The 20433-nt window shown below is 44.6% G+C and overlaps 1 pseudogene; it reads left to right on the top strand.

Moving 5' to 3' along the window:
• Positions 1–7708: 7708 nt before the first annotated feature.
• On the top strand, positions 7709–14501 carry LOC132206661 (lysoplasmalogenase-like protein TMEM86A; annotated as a pseudogene).
• The last annotated feature ends 5932 nt before the right edge of the window (positions 14502–20433 follow it).

The raw sequence follows: 20433 nt of genomic DNA, 5'->3' as shown, positions 1-20433 counted from the left end.
GGAAGCTGACTAACATCATCTGCATATTCTCAAAACTGCCTTCACAGTCCTGTATTGCCTCACCATGACAGTATTTGGCTCATGGATCCTCCCACATGGGTGTCTGCGCACCAAACGGCCAAATTGCAAGTGATGCTGTCTCAAATGTCACAGCCACAGCTGACAGCTTCGCAGTGTGAAAATTATCCCATGTAAGCTGATGAAACTTGTCTAACACAGACGGACTGGAAAAAGGCTCCAATCAAACTTCATGTTGGGGGATACTTGGGATTTTGACAGAGTTGGAGGTTTTTCCAGGAAAAGTTGAGTTTGGAATCGAGGAAGAACTTGAGCCTCTTCAAAGTACCTTAAGTGAAGGAGGAAGAATCGGAAATCTACTTGGGAGGCAATAAAGCCAAAAATATCAATACAGAAAGGACAGAAGGTTAAAACCGAAAATAAAGAGGTGCTTCTGCCTGGACATGCAGTTAAATCACCCAATCTACACATCTTTGTTCTGAGACAGGAGACCGGAGAATCCGGTGGAAACCCACGCAGACGCGGGAGAACATGCAAACTCCACACAGATGGAAAGCCAAGGTTGCAATCAGACTTGGGTCCCTGGCCTTCTAAGGCTGCAGTGCTAACCAATGAGCCACTGTGCCATCCCATATCGTACAATAATAATGATGTATCCTTCACAGGTTTTGAGTGTGCATAGGACAAGAACAAACCAATGCTAAACCAAATGAAGCTCCACTATAAATCCTCCTCCTATCCAGAGGACAACCGGTTTTCCCTCCATTCTCTTGTCACTCAGTCAGCTTCATATTCATTGTCCCATGTTTCCTTTCACTCCATTTCTCAACTAATCTATTATATGGAAATGTAGCAAGCACCTTTTGGAAATGCATATATCGTTCCTGATTTGAAAATATATCATGTGTTCTTCACTGTCACTGCGTCAAAATTGTTGAACCCTCTTCCTGACAGCACTGTGGCTGTACAAGGTGGTACGCCACCATTCTCAAGTACGTACACTTCTAAAAATACATTTAAAAAGCAGCACTATTTAGATGAGATGCTCGACAATTGTTGTGAGGAATTTCGAGAGACCTTCGACAGCTGAAGGAACTGCACGACTGGTGAGCAACTAAAGTCAGAGATGCTCAATGAGGCTGGAATGAAAACAGTACATACATCTCAGAAAGTTAGACTCAATGCAGAGGAAACCAGAGGCTCCACGAGAGAGGATTTGAAAACAAGAATATGTATTTCAAAAATTGAGATGATGCTTAATTGGGAACCAATCAGGACGAAGAATACCTTAGTTGAATATAAACCTCATGCGAGTTAGTGCCGGCGTTTTGGATGACCTGAAGAATAAAGGAATTAAAACATGAGAGTCTGTTAGGACTGATTTGGATCACTCAAACCTATTCCTTTGTCAGAATAATGAACAAAGTCTGCTGGTATCACACTGCAAGATGCAAAGTGTCCGAACATCATGTAACCCCATGTCCAAAAATGTATCCATTCAAAGCTGCTAATCTTAACCTTGCAGGATTAAGGGATTTGGTCTAAATGGCATCAGGAAAAACAGCTTACTTCTGAAGGGTGAATAAAAAACTTTTACTTTTGTTGAAAACTGAATTTATCACACCCAGAATACAGTGGAAGCGCTGTGACTGCCACCATCAGCCTCTGCCAGGATTGGGTATCTGATAAGTGGTCACGTGATGCATTGAAAACATATTTATTTGAGACAAACGTGCCCTTTCCTGCTCAAGTTCAACTGGTGGACCCAGTCTTACATCCCTGAGAGATTAAAACATTCACGAATTTGCACAGCAATATCAAACTCAGTGAGAGTGAAACCTCCGCTAACGACACAATGTTCCTCAGGAAATAAACTGAAGGAAAAGCCATTTCGCTCTGAGGTATCCTGGAATCCAAGGAAACACGCAGCATACAGCTTTTCCGCACAACAATGTCACCTTACCCGTGGTAGGTAAACATGAAAATTAAGTTCATTCGATTTATTTCCCTTCACCAGTCTAATTCACACTGTAGAATTAGAATTTTCCACTTCAGTGCATATTTGCACAAACATATCCTGAAATCTGTGGTTTAAGACGGTGGTTTTCTATGTTGGTCTTGTTTGTCGTGTTAATTGATAGGTTTTTTTGTACATTTGTTTTAGTCTGATACAGCTGAGTGTGTGTATTAATGGACAACTGTTCAGGTTCAAATGTTTGTGTGCATACAATCTATGTAGTTTCCTCCAAAGAATGTTCAAGAATGAGCACGCAACCTGTGCATTTAGGGCAGACATGTCTGAGATCTTAGCGTTCACCTGAACAGAAAACCACAAGCTTTAAAAGGAATCTAAGGAGCAACTCTTTGATGCAGAGGGTGGTGTGTGTATGGAATGAGCTGCCAGAGGAAGTGATGGAGGCTGGTACAATTACAGCATTTAAAATGCATTTGGATAGATACATGATTAGGAAGGGTTTAGAGGGATATGGGCCAAATGCTGACAAATGGAACAAAAAAATTGCATATGCTGGAGATCTGAATCAAAAAAAAGAAATTCCTGGAGAGAATCAGGTCGGTGGAGAAAACAAAGTTAATTTTTTTTCTGGCTGGTGACTCTTCATGAGAACTGATAGCAGTTTGGAGAAAATGATATTTAGGTCGAAGTCAAGGATGGGGGCAGTAGCAGATTGGGGAGGGGGGAAGTTGGTGGTAAGCAGATAGCTGGAGACTGAGCTCAGAGAAAGAGGGAGATAGGAAAGGGTAGGCTGATAAGGGGATTATTGTTGGTATGCCTGGCCATAGATAAACATACGGATGGTAATGGAATAGTGTGGTTAGATGGGATTCAGACTGGTTTCACAGGTCAGCGCAACATCAAGGGCTGAAGGGCCTGTACTGCGCTGTAATGTTCTATGTTCGATAAGCAGAATAAATGAGAAGGACAGTTGACACTAGAAGAGAACAGGTTGGCTGTGCTGAAAATGATCCAGGTCATGCAGGGCCAGGTGATGAGGGAGGTCAGAAACACGAGAGACAGAATCGAGCCGCCACTTTATTGAACACAATGTCGAGTCCTGGAGGCTGCAGGGTCCCCAACTAGAAAATGAGAAGCTGTTCTTCAGGTTCGCATTGAAGCTCACTGCAACAGTGAGATTTAAAAGTAGGTGTGATAACATAATGGTGCGTTGAAGAGGCAGACAACTGGAAGCTCGGGGTCATTTTCACAGACAGAAAGTGAGTGTTTGCAAAGCGGTCACCCAGTGTGTGCCTCATCTCTCCCATGTATAGGAGACCACACTGTGAACAGTGAGTACAGGAGACTAGATTGAATGAAGTGTAGATAAATCACTGCCTCATCTGGACAGTATGTCTGGGGACTTGGACAGTGAGGATGCATGAGGTAAGTAGGCAAGTGTAACTCCTTCTGCAATGGTAGTGTTATCAGCCTATTGGATAGTGTTGGGAACGAAGGATGAATGGACCAGACGGTCCTGCAGGGAATGGTCCCTGTGAAATGTTGACGAACGACGGGAGGCAAAGATATGTTTGATCATGGCATCCCGCTGAAGGTGGTGAAAGTGGCAGCTTAAGGTTGTTTGAATGCAGAGGCTGTGGGGTTGTACATGAAGACCTGGGGGACCCTATAGCTGTTCTGAGAGAGAACAGGGTGAGGACAGAAGTGTAGGAAATTGGTTGGACATGGCTGACAGCCCTAACAAACAGAATGTTGGGGAATGCACACATGGGGAAGAAGGTGGACATTCCTGAAGCACCCAGCCCTCTGTCAAAGGTGGTATCATCGGAACAGATGCAATGGAGACTGGAAGGATGGGAGTGTGTCCTTACAGGAAGCAGCATGGGAGGAATGTATAATCTAATTACTGTGGCAGTGAGTGAGTTTGTAGTAGAAATCGTTGGCCAGTCTGTGCCCAGAAATGGAAACAGAGATGCTGAGTAAGGGAAGGGTGATATCAGAAAGGAACTAAGGAGAAGTGAAATTGACAATTATTTCCAATTCCAAAAGAGAAAGGGAAGCAGCACCAATAATGTCAACGATATACCAAAGGAAGAGTTGTAAGTTGGGTACTGACCAGGATTGGAACAAGGCATGTTCCACGTACCCCACAAGGAGGCTGTCATAACAGGGGCCCATGCAGGTGGCCACGGAAACCCCTTTGATCTGAAGAAAGTGACAGGAATTAAAGAAGTTGTTCTAAGTGAGGACAGGTAAAGGAGAATGATGGTGGGTGGACATGGTTCGGGCCTTATTTCTATGCAGATGTGGAGAACCATAAGACCATGTGGATGGCAGATAGAGGTGTTCAGGATTGCACATCCGTGGAGAAGGGGAGGCAGTTGGTGTCTGCAAACTGGACATTTTGAAATAGCGTAAAGTGTGAAGAAGAATTGTTGATGTGAGTGGGTAAGAAGGAACTGGAGGACATGGGAGGAAGGCGATAAGGGAAGATCTCTATTTTGAAAAAGCCACAAGCACACTCCAACTGCCTCTCTCTGCTCACAACAAAGCAGAATGAATTTCACTTGCTTGACATGAAGTGTGCAGCACTACTCTGACAAAGTTAGGGACGGCACGGTGGCTCAGTGGTTAGCACTGCAGCCTCACAGTGCCAAGGACCCCGGTTGAATTCCTCCCTCGGGCGACTGTCAGTGTGGAGTTTGCACATTCTCTCCGTGTCTGCGAGGGTTCTGCCCGGGTGCTTCGGTTTCCTCCCACAGTCCAAAGGTGTACAGGCTAGATGGATTGGCCATGCTAAATTGCCCGTAGTGTTCAGTGATGTGAAGATTCGGTGGGTTATGGGGGATGGGTCTGGCTGGGATCCTCTGAGGGTCGGTGTGGACTTGGTGGGGTGAGGGGCTTGTTTCCACACTGTGGGGATTCTCTGATTCGATGAAAACAATGGAATGCAAACTGGCAGCTGTTATGTATCTTGCCCGTTCCATCACAAAAAGATTTTGATGGAAATAACAGTCACCATCACTCCATCAACAGCACAGAATTAGGAGATTGTTGCGGTGCTGAAGAAGGCCACTCAATGCAGCATCACTGCAACGCAGCTCTCCAAACTATTTACTGCAGGAATGAAGCCACAAAAATCAACAATTTGAAACAAAATAATGTTTAGAGTACCATATAAGAGTGAAACAAAGCAAACACAAAATACTATGTTGGATAATCAGCTAGACTGTGAATTCTTCAATCAACATAGTTTGAGCTTGAATTCACAGTCGATTGCCTATTCTTGGTCTCTGGACCTAGTGTTCATCTTCTTCCGCCTGCCTGTACGGCACTATTAGGGGTATCTTCAGAGATTTTGTTCTGTGGTCTTTGAGGTAGTTCCAGGCTGTTTCCATTTTGCATCACAACCTCAGCCTGAGTATCCTGAGAAGCTCACTTCTGTCTCTCAGCCTCCCTTTTCAGTCTTCCCTTTCAATTAGGACCTGCCTCAAAAGTTAGTAACTTTGAAAGCATGACTGAAACTGCAAGATTAAAAAATGGCAATCTTGGCATCAAACCAGGGCTGGAAGCTGACTAACATCATCTGCATATTCTCAAAACTGCCTTCACAGTCCTGTATTGCCTCACCATGACAGTATTTGGCTCATGGATCCTCCCACATGGGTGTCTGCGCACCAAACGGCCAAATTGCAAGTGATGCTGTCTCAAATGTCACAGCCACAGCTGACAGCTTCGCAGTGTGAAAATTATCCCATGTAAGCTGATGAAACTTGTCTAACACAGACGGACTGGAAAAAGGCTCCAATCAAACTTCATGTTGGGGGATACTTGGGATTTTGACAGAGTTGGAGGTTTTTCCAGGAAAAGTTGAGTTTGGAATCGAGGAAGAACTTGAGCCTCTTCAAAGTACCTTAAGTGAAGGAGGAAGAATCGGAAATCTACTTGGGAGGCAATAAAGCCAAAAATATCAATACAGAAAGGACAGAAGGTTAAAACCGAAAATAAAGAGGTGCTTCTGCCTGGACATGCAGTTAAATCACCCAATCTACACATCTTTGTTCTGAGACAGGAAACCGGAGAATCCGGTGGAAACCCACGCAGACGCGGGAGAACATGCAAACTCCACACAGATGGAAAGCCAAGGTTGCAATCAGACTTGGGTCCCTGGCCTTCTAAGGCTGCAGTGCTAACCAATGAGCCACTGTGCCACCCCATATCGTACAATAATAATGATGTATCCTTCACAGGTTTTGAGTGTGCATAGGACAAGAACAAACCAATGCTAAACCAAATGAAGCTCCACTATAAATCCTCCTCCTATCCAGAGGACAACCGGTTTTCCCTCCATTCTCTTGTCACTCAGTCAGCTTCATATTCATTGTCCCATGTTTCCTTTCACTCCATTTCTCAACTAATATATTATATGGAAATGTAGCAAGCACCTTTTGGAAATGCATATATCGTTCCTGATTTGGAAATATATCATGTGTTCTTCACTGTCACTGCGTCAAAATTGTTGAACCCTCTTCCTGACAGCGCTGTGGCTGTACAAGGTGGTACGCCACCATTCTCAAGTACGTACACTTCTAAAAATACATTTAAAAAGCAGCACTATTTAGATGAGATGCTCGACAATTGTTGTGAGGAATTTCGAGAGACCTTCGACAGCTGAAGGAACTGCACGACTGGTGAGCAACTAAAGTCAGAGATGCTCAATGAGGCTGGAATGAAAACAGTACATACATCTCAGAAAGTTAGACTCAATGCAGAGGAAACCAGAGGCTCCACGAGAGAGGATTTGAAAACAAGAATATGTATTTCAAAAATTGAGATGATGCTTAATTGGGAACCAATCAGGACGAAGAAAACATGGATCTTTGTGAACATAAACTTCATGACATGTGAGCCTGTTAGGATTGATTTGGATCACTTGAACCTATTCCTTTGTCAGAATAATGAACAAAATCTGCTGGTATCACACCGTACGATGTGAAGTGTCGGAACATCATGTAATCCCATGTCCAAAAATGTTTCCATTCAAAGCTGCCAATCTTAACCTTGCATGATGAAGGGATTTCAGTCTTCGTGGCATCAGAAACAGAGATAACGCAGTGTGGAGCCGGAGGAACACAGCAGGCTAGGCAGCATCAGAGGAGCAGGAAAATTGACGTTTCAGATTAGGACCCTACTTCAAAAATCAAGACATGTTAACTTTCCTGCTCCTCTGATGTTGCCTGGCCTGCTGTGTTCCTCCTGCTCCATGCTGTGTTATTTCTGACTCCAGCATCTGCAGTTCTTGCCATGTCATCGGGAAAAACTGCTTGTTTCTGAAAGGTGAAACTTCTGCTGTTGTTGCAAACTGAATTCAGCAACCGAACCCTGAGTGAAAATATGCTCTCGAAGCACATCCAGATTTCTGAGCCAGTGTTGTGACAGAGATATTGCTGAATAATGTGGTCATGTAATACAGTGAAAACACTTCTCCTTTTTGACACATAAATAATCTTTCGCTCTGAAGTTCAGCTGGTGGAAGCACTTTCACCTGAAAGATTACATGATGCATAAATTTGCGAATCAATGTTCAGTCAGCGTGAGACCTCAGCCGACCATCTCAGTGTTCTCAGGAAAAGGAAATGGAGAATAAAAGAAGATCACTTCAGTTCTGACATATCCTGGGTCCACAGAAACTCGCTAGACAAGCTTTCTCACATAATGATGCCACCTCACTCAATAGTAAGTAAACAATAAAAATAAGTTCATTCGATTTATTTCCCTTCACTGATTCACACTGTAGAATTAGAGTTTGCTACTTCAGTGCAGATGTGCACAAGGGTATCCTGAAATCTGTTGGTTTAAAGGAGTGGTTTTCTACATCTGTCTTCTTTCTCTTGTTAATGACAGGCTTTTCTGTACAATTATGAAAGTCTCATACAGCAAAGTGTGAATGTGAATGGACAACTGTTGAAGCACAAATGTTTGTGTGCATACAGTATGCGTAGTTTTCTCCACAGAATCTTCAAGAATGAGCACATAACCTGTGTATTTCTGGTGAATATGTCTGAGATCAGATCGTTCAGCTGGACAGAAAATCCAAGCATGCACCCACACTTGCAGGATTGACTGTGTGAGGGCCTTTAACTTAATGTTTGCATCAACCACTGTGATTAATCACTCGGAATAACTGCTGTGGAAGGCAAAAACTGAGGAAAGAAATTGAGGAAAACTTCTGGAAATTTGTCCTTTACTCTTGAAAGCAATCAATAAATGTCTCTAAAATCACTTGTCCACAGCTGTGATGGCCTGCACCATACAGAAGATCCCTCAAATAGAACAAACAACTGCAGATGCTGGAGATCTGAAACAAAAACAGGAAATGCTGGAGAAACTCATCAGGTCCGACAGCATCTGCGGGGAGTTAACGTTTCGAGTCTGATGGCACCTCTTTCGGAACTGGAAGCAGCTCGCAAAAAGTGGTGTTTATGCTGAGTGTGATATTGGGGATTTGAGGGGTGTCGGTGACCAGATGGGGGGGTGCTGAGCTCAGAGAAAGAGAGAGATACTTAAGGGGTAGGCTGATAAAGGAACTATTGATGGTAAGCCGGGGCAGTAGAGAAGCTGTACAAGTGAGAATGAAAGCTGAGAGCAGGAGAGAATAGATAACAAAGTGTGGAGCTGGATGAACACAGCAGGCCAAACAGCATCTTAGGAGCACAAAAGCTGACGTTTCGGGCGTAGGCCCTTAATCCAAAAAGGCTTTTCTGATGAAGGGTCTAGACCCGAAACGTTAGCTTTTGTGCTCCTAAGATGCTGCTTGGCCTGCTGTGTTCATCCAGCTTCACACTTTGTTATCTTGGATTAACATAGAACATAGAAAAGTACAGCACAGTACAGGCCCTTTGGCCAATGATGTGCCATGGAATAATCATAATCCAAAAATCAAATAACCTAACCTACATTCCCCTCAATTCACTGCTGTCCATGTGCATGTCCAGCAGTCACTTAAATGTCACTAATGACTCCGCTTCCACGACTACCACTGGTAAACTATTCCATGCGCTCACAATCTCTGGGTGAAGAACCTCCCTCTGACGTCTCCTCTATACCTTCCTCCTAACACCATAAAACTATGACCCCTCGTGGCAGTCAATCCTGCCCTGGGGAAAAGTCTCTAGCTATTGACTCTATCCATGCCTCTCATTACCTTGTACACCTCGATCAGGTCACCTCTCTTCCTCCTTCTCTCCAGAGAAAAAAGTCCGAGCTCAGTCAACCTCCCCTTGTAAGACAAGCCCTCCAGTCCAGGCAGCATCCTGGTAAACCTCCTTTGCACCCTCTCCAAAGCCTCCACATCTTTCTGGGCAACCAGAACTGGACACAATATTCCAAGTGTGGTCTCACCAGGGTTTTGTACAGCTGCAGCATAACCTCGCGGCTCTTAAACTCGATCCCCCTGTTAATGAAAGCCAAAACACCATATGCTTTCTTAACAACCCTGTCCACTTGGGTGGCAACTTTGAGGGAGCTATGCACTTGAACACCAAGATCCTGCTGTTCCTCCACACTGCCGAGAGTCCTGCCTTTAATCCTTTATTCAGCATTTAAGTTCGACCTTCCAAAATGCATTACTTCGCATTTATCCAGGTTGAACTCCATCTGCCATTTCTCAACCCAGCTCTACATACTGTCAATGTCTCACTGAAGCCTGCAATAGCCCTCGATACTATCAACGGCACCTCCAACCTTTGTGTCATCAGCAAACATACTAACCCACCCCTCAACCTCATCATCCAAGTCATTTATAAAAACTACAAAGAGCAGAGGCCCAAGAACAGAGCCCTGCGGGACACCACTCAGCACTGACCTCCAGGCAGAATACTTACCATCTACAACCACTCTCTGCCTCCTGTCAGCCAACCAATTCTGAATCCAGACAGCCAAATCACCCTGTATCCCATACCTCCTGACTTTATGAATGAGCCTGCCGTGGGGAACCTTATCAACTGCCTTGCCGAAGTCCATGTACACCACATCCACTGCTCGACCCTCATCAACCTGTCTCGTGACTTCCTCAAAGAACTCAATAAGATTTGTAAGGCATGACCTGCTCCTCACAAAGACATGCTGACTCCCTTTAATCATGCTATGCTTTTCCAAATATCCATAAATCCTATCCTTTGGAATTCTTTCCAAAACCTTGCTGACTACAGACGTAAGACTGACTGGTCAGTAATATGCAGGGATTTCCCTATTCCCTTTCTTGAAAAGAGGAACAACATTTGCCTCCCTCCCCTCTTCTGGTACGACTCCCATGGAGAGTGAGGAAGCAGAGATCTTCGCCAGCAGCTTAGCAACCTACCTTTTCACTTCCCGGAGCAACCTAGGATAAATCTGGTCTGGCCCTGGGGACTTATCAATCTTAACGTTTGCCAAAATTTCCAGCACATCAACTTCCTCAATCTTGATCTGTTCAAGCCTGTTTTCCTGCTCCTCAAAGTTCTCATTCACAACAAGGTCCCTTTCCTTAGTGAAAACCGAAGCAAAAAACTCATTTAGGGCTTCCCCTATCTGCTCAGACTCCGCGCACAAGTTCCCTACGCTATCCCTGATCGGTCCTACCTTCTCCCTGATCATTCTCTTATTCCTCACGTATGAATAAAATGCCTTTGGGTTCTCCCTAATCCTTCCTGCCAAGCCTTTCTCATGCCCCCTCCTGGCCCTCCTCAGTCCACTTTTGAGCTCCTTCCGAGCAAGCCTGTAATCCTCGAAAGCTGTGCGAGACCCTTGCTTCCTCCACCTTACGTACGCTGCCTTTTTCTTTTTGACAAGAAGCACCTCTGTTCCCGTCATCCAAGGCTCCTTAATCTTACCCCTTCTTACCTGTCTCAGAGGAACAAATTTATGCAACACTGTCAACAACTGCTCGTTAAACAGTCTCCACACGTCTGCTGTGCCCTTTCTGTGGAATAAATGCTCCCAATCGGTACTTCCCAACTCCTGCCTGATAATGTCATAGTTTCCTTTTCCCCAGTTCAATATCTTCCCCTGGTAACTGCTCCCTTCCCTTTCCATGGCTATGGTAAATGTGAGGCTGTTGTGGTCACTGTCGCCAAAGTGTTCTCCCACCACGAGATCTGACACCAGTCCTGGCTCTTTGCCGAGGACCAAATCCAAAATGGCCTCCCCCCTCGTCGGCCTGTCCACGTACTGAGTAAGGAAACCCTCCTGAACACACCTTACAAAAACAGCTCCATCCAAACCATCTACACTAAGGAGGTTCCAATCTATATTGGGAAAGTTAAAGTCACCCATAACAACAACCCTGCTACGTTTGCACTTTTCAACAATCTGCCGGCCAATGAGTTCTTCAATCTCCCTAGCATCTGCATACTGAGCAGGAGAGAGTAGCTTGGCTGTGCTGAAAGAGACCCATGTTATGCAGTACCGGATGTTGGTCGAGTAAACTACAGGTGGGACAGAATCAGGCTCCCACATTATCGAACGTGATGTTGGGGCCTGGAGGCTGCAGGGTCCCCAAGCAGAAAATGAGATGCTGTTCTTTAGATTTGCACTGAAGCTCACTGGAACACTGAGTCAGAAATGTTGGCTTCGGAACACAGTGGTATCTTAAGCTGTCAGGCAGCTGGAAATTCAGGGTCATTGTCACAGACAGAAAATGAGTGCTTGCAAAGCGGTCACCCAGCGTGGGCTTCATCTCTCCCATGTACAGAGACCACACTGTGAACAGTGAGTACAGGAGACTAGATTGAATGAAGTGCAGATAAATCACTGCTTCATCTGGAAGGTCAGTCTGGGGCCTTGGACAGTGAGGAGGGACAAGTTAAACAGGCAAGTGTTACACCTTCTGCAATTTCATGGGAAGGTGCTATGGGTATATTGGAGCGTGTTGGAAGTGGTGGGGGAATGGACCAGGCTGTGCTGGAGGGAATGGAGCCTGTGAAATGTCAACAAAGGGCTGGAAGCAAATGTGCATCATCCTGACAAAGGTGATGGAAATAGCAGCTTATGATTGAATGTGGAGACTATTAGTTTGTGAGTGAAGACTGGGAGCTTTATCACTGTGGGGAGAGGGAAGAGAGCGGGTAGGGGCAGAAGTGTGGGAAGTGGTTTGGTCATGGCTAAGAGCCCTGTCAAAAGTGGTAGTGGGGAATGTCGGGTGGGGATGGAGGTCGACATTTCTGAGGCTGTTGTCCTTTCGGGAAGGAAACAGTCATCCTGACCTGGTCTGGCCTACATGTGACTCCAGCACCACAGTAATGTGCTTGACTCCTAACAACCCCTGGACAATTAGGGAAGAGCAATAAATGCTGGCCTTGCCAGTGACACTCATATCCCATGAATGAACAATCATTTCAGATTTTAGTTGAAGGGATGAGAGGAATAATGTGGTGGGTTAGAGATGGTGGTGAAATTAGGAATATTCAAGAGTTAACCATTCTCTCAAGTAAACTATGGAAGCCTGAGTAAGTTTGATTCTGATTTCTGTTAAGAACCCAAACGTACATGAATTCAAGGCTCAGTAGTTGACAGGATCATGTGAGAAGTCAAAAAAGATTCCGAGCATTGCAGATGGTCATTGGGTGTACGTCTGCTTGGCACACAGGTTGGCAATGACTTGGCTGTATTGGTACCTTTCTTCATCACTGTCTGCACCTATACGATCGTCAATTTTATACCAGCTTCACCATTTTGGCTGTTCGGATTAACCAAAATCTTGCCAATCACCAGTTTGTGCACATTCGTTGTGTGCAAAATGCCTCCAGATGGTCAACACAGTCACCTAAAACTACTTGCAGGCCTCACATTTTCAGCAGTGGGTGATGTGCTGCTCTTTAAACATGACAATAAGCTTTTAATTGGAGGTAAGCGGATTATTGTGAACTTAAATCCTGTTGTGAATTAAACTGTGTAAAAGAACACCCAAAGGTGGTTCTGCATAAAAGAGCCGTGACGAGCTTGGTTCCAAACTGGCAGCTGCCTTTGAGTTGGAGTCCAATGTCATTTGCCTCACATTCACTTCAGATTGTGGTCAGGTTCTTGATGAACCACAAAATGAAATTATTTTCCCTTGTAGAAAAGAAACTGATGCTACCCATAAGAGTCACAAAAAGTGCTTCTAAGAGTGTCCACGTCTTTAGCTTTTGAGTTACATGAGGAGATGCAGGAATCATTTGAGAAATACATGAAGAACACAACAACCAAAGGATGGCACATTCAGATCAGCCACATTGAAAGCAAAGCTCTGAGCGCAGAAATCCAACTTAAATAGGCCTATTCAGCTTGGCCACAACTAAGTGCTTCTTAAAGATTTAAAGATTATTGGAAAGTATAATGCATGAGCATAAATCTATTTCTACTTGATGAAGACACACATAAACAAAACTGGGGCTCCTAGATTAGAACATAAAACAATACAGCACAGAACAGGCCCTTCGGTGCTCGATGTTATGCCGACCTGCGAACTAAAAGGATCATTAGGATCATGAACTTTAGCCTATTCTCCCTGAATTATTCGAGAGGAAGTTATTGTGGAAGGCCTTGCTTTAATCTCTCTGGTTTGAATTTTTTTTTAATCGAGAAAGCCACTGGACCAATCTTTCTTTAAGGTTTCTTTGAGACAGATTGAAATGAAACAACATTATGGATTCTTTGTGAATGGCAGAACAGAGAAAGCTGGTGAGAGTTACACAGTTGATGTAGTCTTTATGGGCTTTCAAAAGGGTTTTAAGAATCAAATCAATTTCATCAAATTCATGGAACAAATGGTGCAGTGAAAACATAGTTACAAATTGAATGAATGTTCGGAAGAAGAGTTGCCAGGTTTTGGATTTGAAGAAGGTGTGCAGTGGGAAATTCTAATCCAACAACAAAACTTGCATTTGATGTCATTTCAGTAGAAAAGATTGTCACAAGGCATTTCAAATTCAGTCTTGCCGTTTATAAAATAAAAGGCTATCAGTATTTCTCACTTTGCTTCTTTTTAACTTCAGCTGGGGCCATGTTTGCTCTTGCCCATTGTTTTTACACGTGGGCCTTTGGTTTCAAGCCTCTGAATCTGCGAGCAGCTGGTGTAATTGCCCTGGTTGTCGGCGTGGGTTGAAGCTTTCTCAGCATGTGTTCAAAGATATGGCAGATGCTCCTGCTCTGCTGTTACTGCATCTTGATCGGGATCATGTCCTGGAGAGCCAATGCTGAAGTGCTGTTTCATCATCCAAGAACAAGAGCAAAAGTGACTGGTGCAACTGGAGCTGTACTTTTCATGGCATCTGACTTCACTATAGCTACAAACCTGTTATGTTTTCAAGTTCCACATGACCGGCTAATTGTTATGAGTACATACTATGCGGCACAGCTCTTTATTACCCTCAGTATTGTTAGAGATAATCAAAGAAAGAGTGACTAGATGGTCCTTAACTGTACAATGGAGATTGTTTGATGTCACAACCTGCAGTGAATTTTTAAAAATGTTTCTCATGAAGCAACAATAAATACGGATATATCATTCCAACATTGTAACTTGTATTCAGTTCTGACTTCATCATGGACATGTCTCCTTTTGTTTATATTTGATAAAGTTATTATTTTGTTTACAAAGTTTGCAGATGACACCAAAGTTGGTGTTGTTGTTGACAGTGAAGAAGGTTGTCACAGAGTACAACAGAACCTTGATCGGAGAGGCCGACGAGCTGAAGAGTTCAATTCAGATAAATGTGAGGTATTGTATTTTGGGAAAGCAAATCTGGGCAGGACTTTTACAATTAATTGTCGGGCCATGAGCAATGCTGGTGAAAAAAGAGACGCTGGGGCGTGGGGGGGGGGGTGGGTGGAGGTACAGGTAGACAGGCTGGTGAAGAAGGTGTTTGGTACATTTGCCTTCACTGGTCAGTCCACTGAGTATCCGAGTTGAGATGCCATGTTGCTGATGTCCAGGACACTGGGTATGCCACTTTGGAACACTGCATTCCATTCTGGTCTCCCCACTAGAGGAAAGATTTTGTTAAACTTGAAAGGGTTCAGAAAAGATTTATAAGGGAGTTGCCAGGATTGGACGGTTTGAGCTATAGGGAGAGGCTGTATACAAAATGTTCCTTAAGTGTGGAAACAGGCTATTCGGCCCAATGAGTCCACACCGACCCTCCAAAGAGCACGCCACTCAGCCCATCCACTTACCCTATTCATGCAACCCTGCATTTCCCATGGCTAATGCACCTAACCCACACATCCCTGAACACTATGGGTAATTTAGCACAGTCAATACACCCAACCTGCACATCTTTGGGCTGTGGAAGGAAAATTGGAGCACCTGGTGGAAACCCATGCAGACACAGGGAGAATGTCCAAACTCCACAGAGACAGTCACCTGAGAGTGGAACTGAACCTGGGTCCCTGGTGCTGTGAGGGCAGCAGTCTAACCATTGAACCGGCATGCTGCCCTGGCATTAACTTTGAGATCCTAGATTGGGGTTGTGAGCCTTGGCCAATCAGGGAGCCCTGGCTGACAGATATAAACAAAAGATTCAGAATGCCTCTTCAGACTAGCTTTAAACTGGCAGGTCACAATCCATGTGTAGTGCTTATGCAAATAAAGGGTGACTTGGTGACAGGATACCAGCCTCTGAGCAGTTATTTCAAAGACATTCTCTGCAAACAAAAGGAACATGTTCAAGCCACGTCATTTTCAAATTTCCCAGAAACACGGGGAACATATTATTCTTTGCCGTTTTCTCCCTCGCATTCCCTCAACCAGAGTCAACTTCCCAGCCAATTTCTCCTGTAGGATAAATTGTTATTGGTTGAAATTTGGCATTCTTGCACCTGCCCTGATGAGGGCAAGATGAAAAGTTTCAGCAACATGTCTCCCTATTCAGTAATATTTCATCCCTTTAGTAGTAAGCAGAGTTATCGCAAAGTAATTCTCCCAACTTTTCTTAAAGATCAACTGAAAATCGAAAGCATATTCATTTGTATAGTACACATTGGGGCTTTTCTCCCTGAAGTGCTGGAAGCTGAGGGGCGACCTCTGAGGGGCATGGGTAGTGTGAATAGTCAAGGTCTTTGTCCCGGGAGAGGGGAGTCAACAATGAGAGGGCATGGGTTTAAAGTGAGAGCGAAAGGTATAAAAGGGGCCTGAGGGGAAACTTTTCACTCGGAGGGTAGTGCATGTACGGAATGTGCTGCCAGAGGAAGTGGTGGAACCAGGCGCAACTATGAAATGTAAAAGGTATCTGGATGAGTACATGAGTAGGAAGGGTTTAGAGAGATATGTGCCAAATGCCGGCAAATAGAACTAGATAAGTTTAGTATATCTGGTTGGCATGGATGAGTTGAACGGAAGGGTGTGTTTCCATGTTGTACAATTCTATGACTCTGGCTCTGTGACCTCTTAGACTGATGTTGAAAGTGAAATATACAGGATTTTATGCTGTCAATACCTACACTGGAGATCTGTGTTCAGACACCGATGCTCCTCACTAGTACATGTATCAGAACTGAGACTTAAGCAGCTTTCAGTTATTTAACGGTCACTCTCAACCAGCTGTTGCACCTACTTATCTTTCATTACTCCATTTACTTCTGGCTCAGATAGCTCTAATCACAGCAGTGACTCCAGGCCACACATCTCTCAGTCTGTCATCAACCTATAAAGTATAAATCCTGTTGAGGAAGGCTCAGAGTTTCTTATTATCACCTGAACATAAGGAAGCACTGTCAGCCAAGTGTTCTGCTGCTGCTGCACCATTTTGACCAACATATTCTTCAAAGTTTGATTCATTCTTCCGACTATCCCACAAGATTGGCACCTTTCGGTGATACAGAACCTTTGTTTCATCCCGAGCAGTGTCGTGACATTCTGCACTGCCTGGGCTGTGAAATGTGTCCCTTGATCTGATTCAGTACTCCTTGGTAAACCCCAATGAGTTAAACTCTTTTCTAACAGGATATTCACAGTGATTTTAGCAGTTTCAGTTTGAGTGAGAAACACCTCTAACCCATTTGATGAAGGTATCAACTATTACCAGGATATCCTTATATCTTCCTGTAGCTGGGGGTAGGGGATGCACAAAGTCAATTTGTAGATACGTCCAGTGCCCCTCTACTGGCCTTGTGTGTCTCGGGTCTCCCTTCTTCGCATTTTTGGCAGGGTTATTTTGGGTACATATCAAACAATTTTTCACATAATGATCCAAACTCGCCTTTCATTTGTGGCCACCAACATACCTCTTTTAACCTCTCCAAGGTGTTTTCTAACCCTTGGTGTACATAAATGTGATACCAATAAATCACCTGATTCCTTTCTCTCCCTGGTACTACAGATTTCCCTTCAACTCAGGGCCAAACATTTTTTTTACTTAGCTGCCTCTTCATTTCTTATATCCCACTGACTCCTTCCCTTCTAATACATTTTATAATTCTTTTTCCTTTATTTGATCTCCTGCTAAGTCAATCGGGGCCACTTCTTTGTCTTTCTGTGCTTCGAGTTCTTTGATCTGCAGCTGCAATTCTTCTCCTGCTGTTGCTTTAATTGGCTAATTTATCTGCTTTCTGTTTCTCTCTGGTGATAACTTAGAATGAGCTTTCACTTTCATCACTTCATATTCTTTCCCTTTCACCTTTTCAAAGATGTACCTCAGCAATGGGACGGATGGTAGAACCTAGCCATCTTCTGACACAAAGCCTCTCACCTCCTACAACAGAAGGTATTCTATCACAAACAAGAATAGCAGTTGCTGGAAAAGCTCAGCAGGTCTGGCAGCATGTGTGAAGCAAAGCTCAGAATTAAAAGTTTGGATCGAGTGATCCTTCCTCAGAACTGTAACCACCTGCAGTCCTTTCGGTTTTTGTTAGGTATTCTGTCAGACTGTTGCACACATACATACGATCTGAATAGACAGTTGATCCTGGGGGGATTTTATCTGGGGAGCTCACTACATATGCCACTGCTACCAAGTCAGCTGCTTGAGCAATCATGGTCTTTGGAAGCTTGAGGGCGAGACTATCCACTTCTCATCCTTGCTCATCTTCCATACAGATCCCACAACCAGTCCTCCATTCTCCATTCTGTACAGACGAAGAACTGTCAACAAAAGTTTTTCAAAATGACAAGGGGATTTCCCAAAATCCGTTATTTATATGCAACACCACAACCTACTGAGCAGATTCACTCTGTTTAATTTTGCTTTCGGGGCTTGTAACCACTGTTGATGCTGTTAGGGGTGTTATCTTAATTCATTCTCGATAATCAATAGTCAGTTGCTACTCCCTCTAGTTTCTTTACCGTCCAAAGAGATGAATTGCTCACAGAGGTGACCCACCTTAATACTCCTTGTGCTACCAGGCTTCGCATAACCTTTTCCATATCACCTTCTGCCTGCTTGGGGAATCTATACTGCTTTTGGGGCTTTGGATCTCAGCCCTGTACACTCACCTCCCCTTGTATTTGTCCACCGTAATGCTGAGGTTTGATAAACACTTCACAGTTTTGTACACTAATTCCTTTTCTATCAAGTCTGCACTCATGTCAGTAGGACTGATGCACATTTCCCCCACTGTACACTCTTGCTCCTTATACTGTTCTGCACAGATTTCAGCAAAAAACTGCTTCCCACTTATTCCTGGCATTTTCTGTATCATACAGTTTACTGATCAAAGCACAATCCTGCTCTGGCCATACAATCACTTCTCAGAACATGCTCCTGGTTGGCTGGAATTTTATTAATGCTATCAGATACGTCAACTCCCCTCTCCTTTCTGCACATTTAAAGGGCTAGTTATTTGTCCTCCTTGGGAATGCCTGTGAAACCACTCAAGATTATTTCTGTTTCTATTTTCCAATCATCATTATTTACAATAGGTATGTTGAGGGTGGTGAAGGATCCCCATGTGTCCCAAAGGCATGTGATAAGGCAGCCTCCTAATCTACCGCTCACTAAGGGTTTCCCTGTCCCAGCCCGCTTTGCATCACACATCTATGCTGGAGAGGACTGGGACTGTTATTGTGGGCTGGGGCACAACCCACCCTTGCCTCAGCTGGTTGCACATTGTGGCAGGGGCTGCTGTTCCTCTAGGGGCAAGGGTTGGACTTGTGTCAGATACGCCCCACCCCTCCAGGGGGCTAGACAACCTCTCACACAATGCCCTTCCTCACCACCAGTAAAACTCTTCCACGAGCCCCCGGGGGTCCCACCACTCCCTGCAGCAGGAGACTGGGCTCCTCATCCATGCCCATGATCCCTTCCCACTACTTGAGGGGGCAGTAGTAGTCGCCTGGGGACTGGACCCTTTCCTTCATTTCTCCATGCTTTGATCTCTAAGAGATGCCATTCATCCTCCCTGAGACTTATATCCTCTTGTCTCCTTCTCCCAAACTCTGACCACTTTCCTCAACACCACGCCTCAGTATGTGTGTTGTTGGAGGGGTCAAACATGTCCCACGCCTTTCGCGACTCTTTTGTTCCATGGGACACCAGTGTACATACCTCCCAATTGTTTAAAGGTGCAGCCAAATTTAGCCTGTCTAGCGCTGGGCCATACACCCTCTGGAACACAGGCCATGACTTTGCAGCAAACGCAGTTGGGTGCTCCCCTTTCTGATGCCTACACGTATTCAGGGTTTCCATTAGGTCCCCTCTATTAGTTCCCATGACCATCAGTACAGCCTCCTTTAACTGATCTAATGCGCCCCCCTCCACATTTTGAGGCTCGGGCAAAGCTGACTGTAAGATGGAGATTCTGCAGTATTTTTTGTTTCCTCCTCATTATCTAATTCATATATGATTCCTTGCTTGTGGGCAGCTTGGAACAGCTCCTGGGGATGAGTCCCAGCCTGACAATCCCCGGCACACTTGGCTGTATCTCTCAGCTGCTGAACATCATAGCGGGTGGTATATGCGATGTCAGGTGCTTGCGGTTGTATTCTTGGCACCACTTGCTGTTGTCTTCGACTGATCACGAGGGCCACAGGGGCAGTGGACCTTTTCCTGCCCCTCCCTCCATAGGGGACCCGATTCCCCTGGGTCCTCCTTTCCATATCTGGCTGCTTCATCTGCTAGCCCTCCCTAGTTGATGTCACCATCCTCCTCCCATCCCACCTCAAAGGGTGGGGTTGCAAAATGGACATATTATCCCTCTTTGTGCTGACATCTAACTGTAACCTCCCTATCGATTTCTTACACTTTGTATGATTGCTTGGGATTCCCTTTCACTCCTGTGCTGACGTGCACTACATTCATTGCTGTTTTCAAATTGCAACACTATCCCTTTAACTCTTCTGTCTGCGTCTGAGTCCTTTTCATTTCTTGTTCACTTTTCTCTTTCTCCCTTATCAATTTCTCACACTGCATTTGATACTGGTTCATGTGCATGAGGTCTACACCTCTCTGGCTTTGTAAATTCCCAACTTTCGCAGTCAGTCTCTTTTT

This window comes from Stegostoma tigrinum, chromosome 40 (genome assembly GCF_030684315.1).
Source record: "Stegostoma tigrinum isolate sSteTig4 chromosome 40, sSteTig4.hap1, whole genome shotgun sequence".
In the NCBI taxonomy this organism is placed as follows: domain Eukaryota; kingdom Metazoa; phylum Chordata; class Chondrichthyes; order Orectolobiformes; family Stegostomatidae; genus Stegostoma; species Stegostoma tigrinum.
The sequence above is the reverse complement of the archived record's forward strand: the minus strand, read 5'-3'. Positions and strand labels throughout refer to the sequence as shown.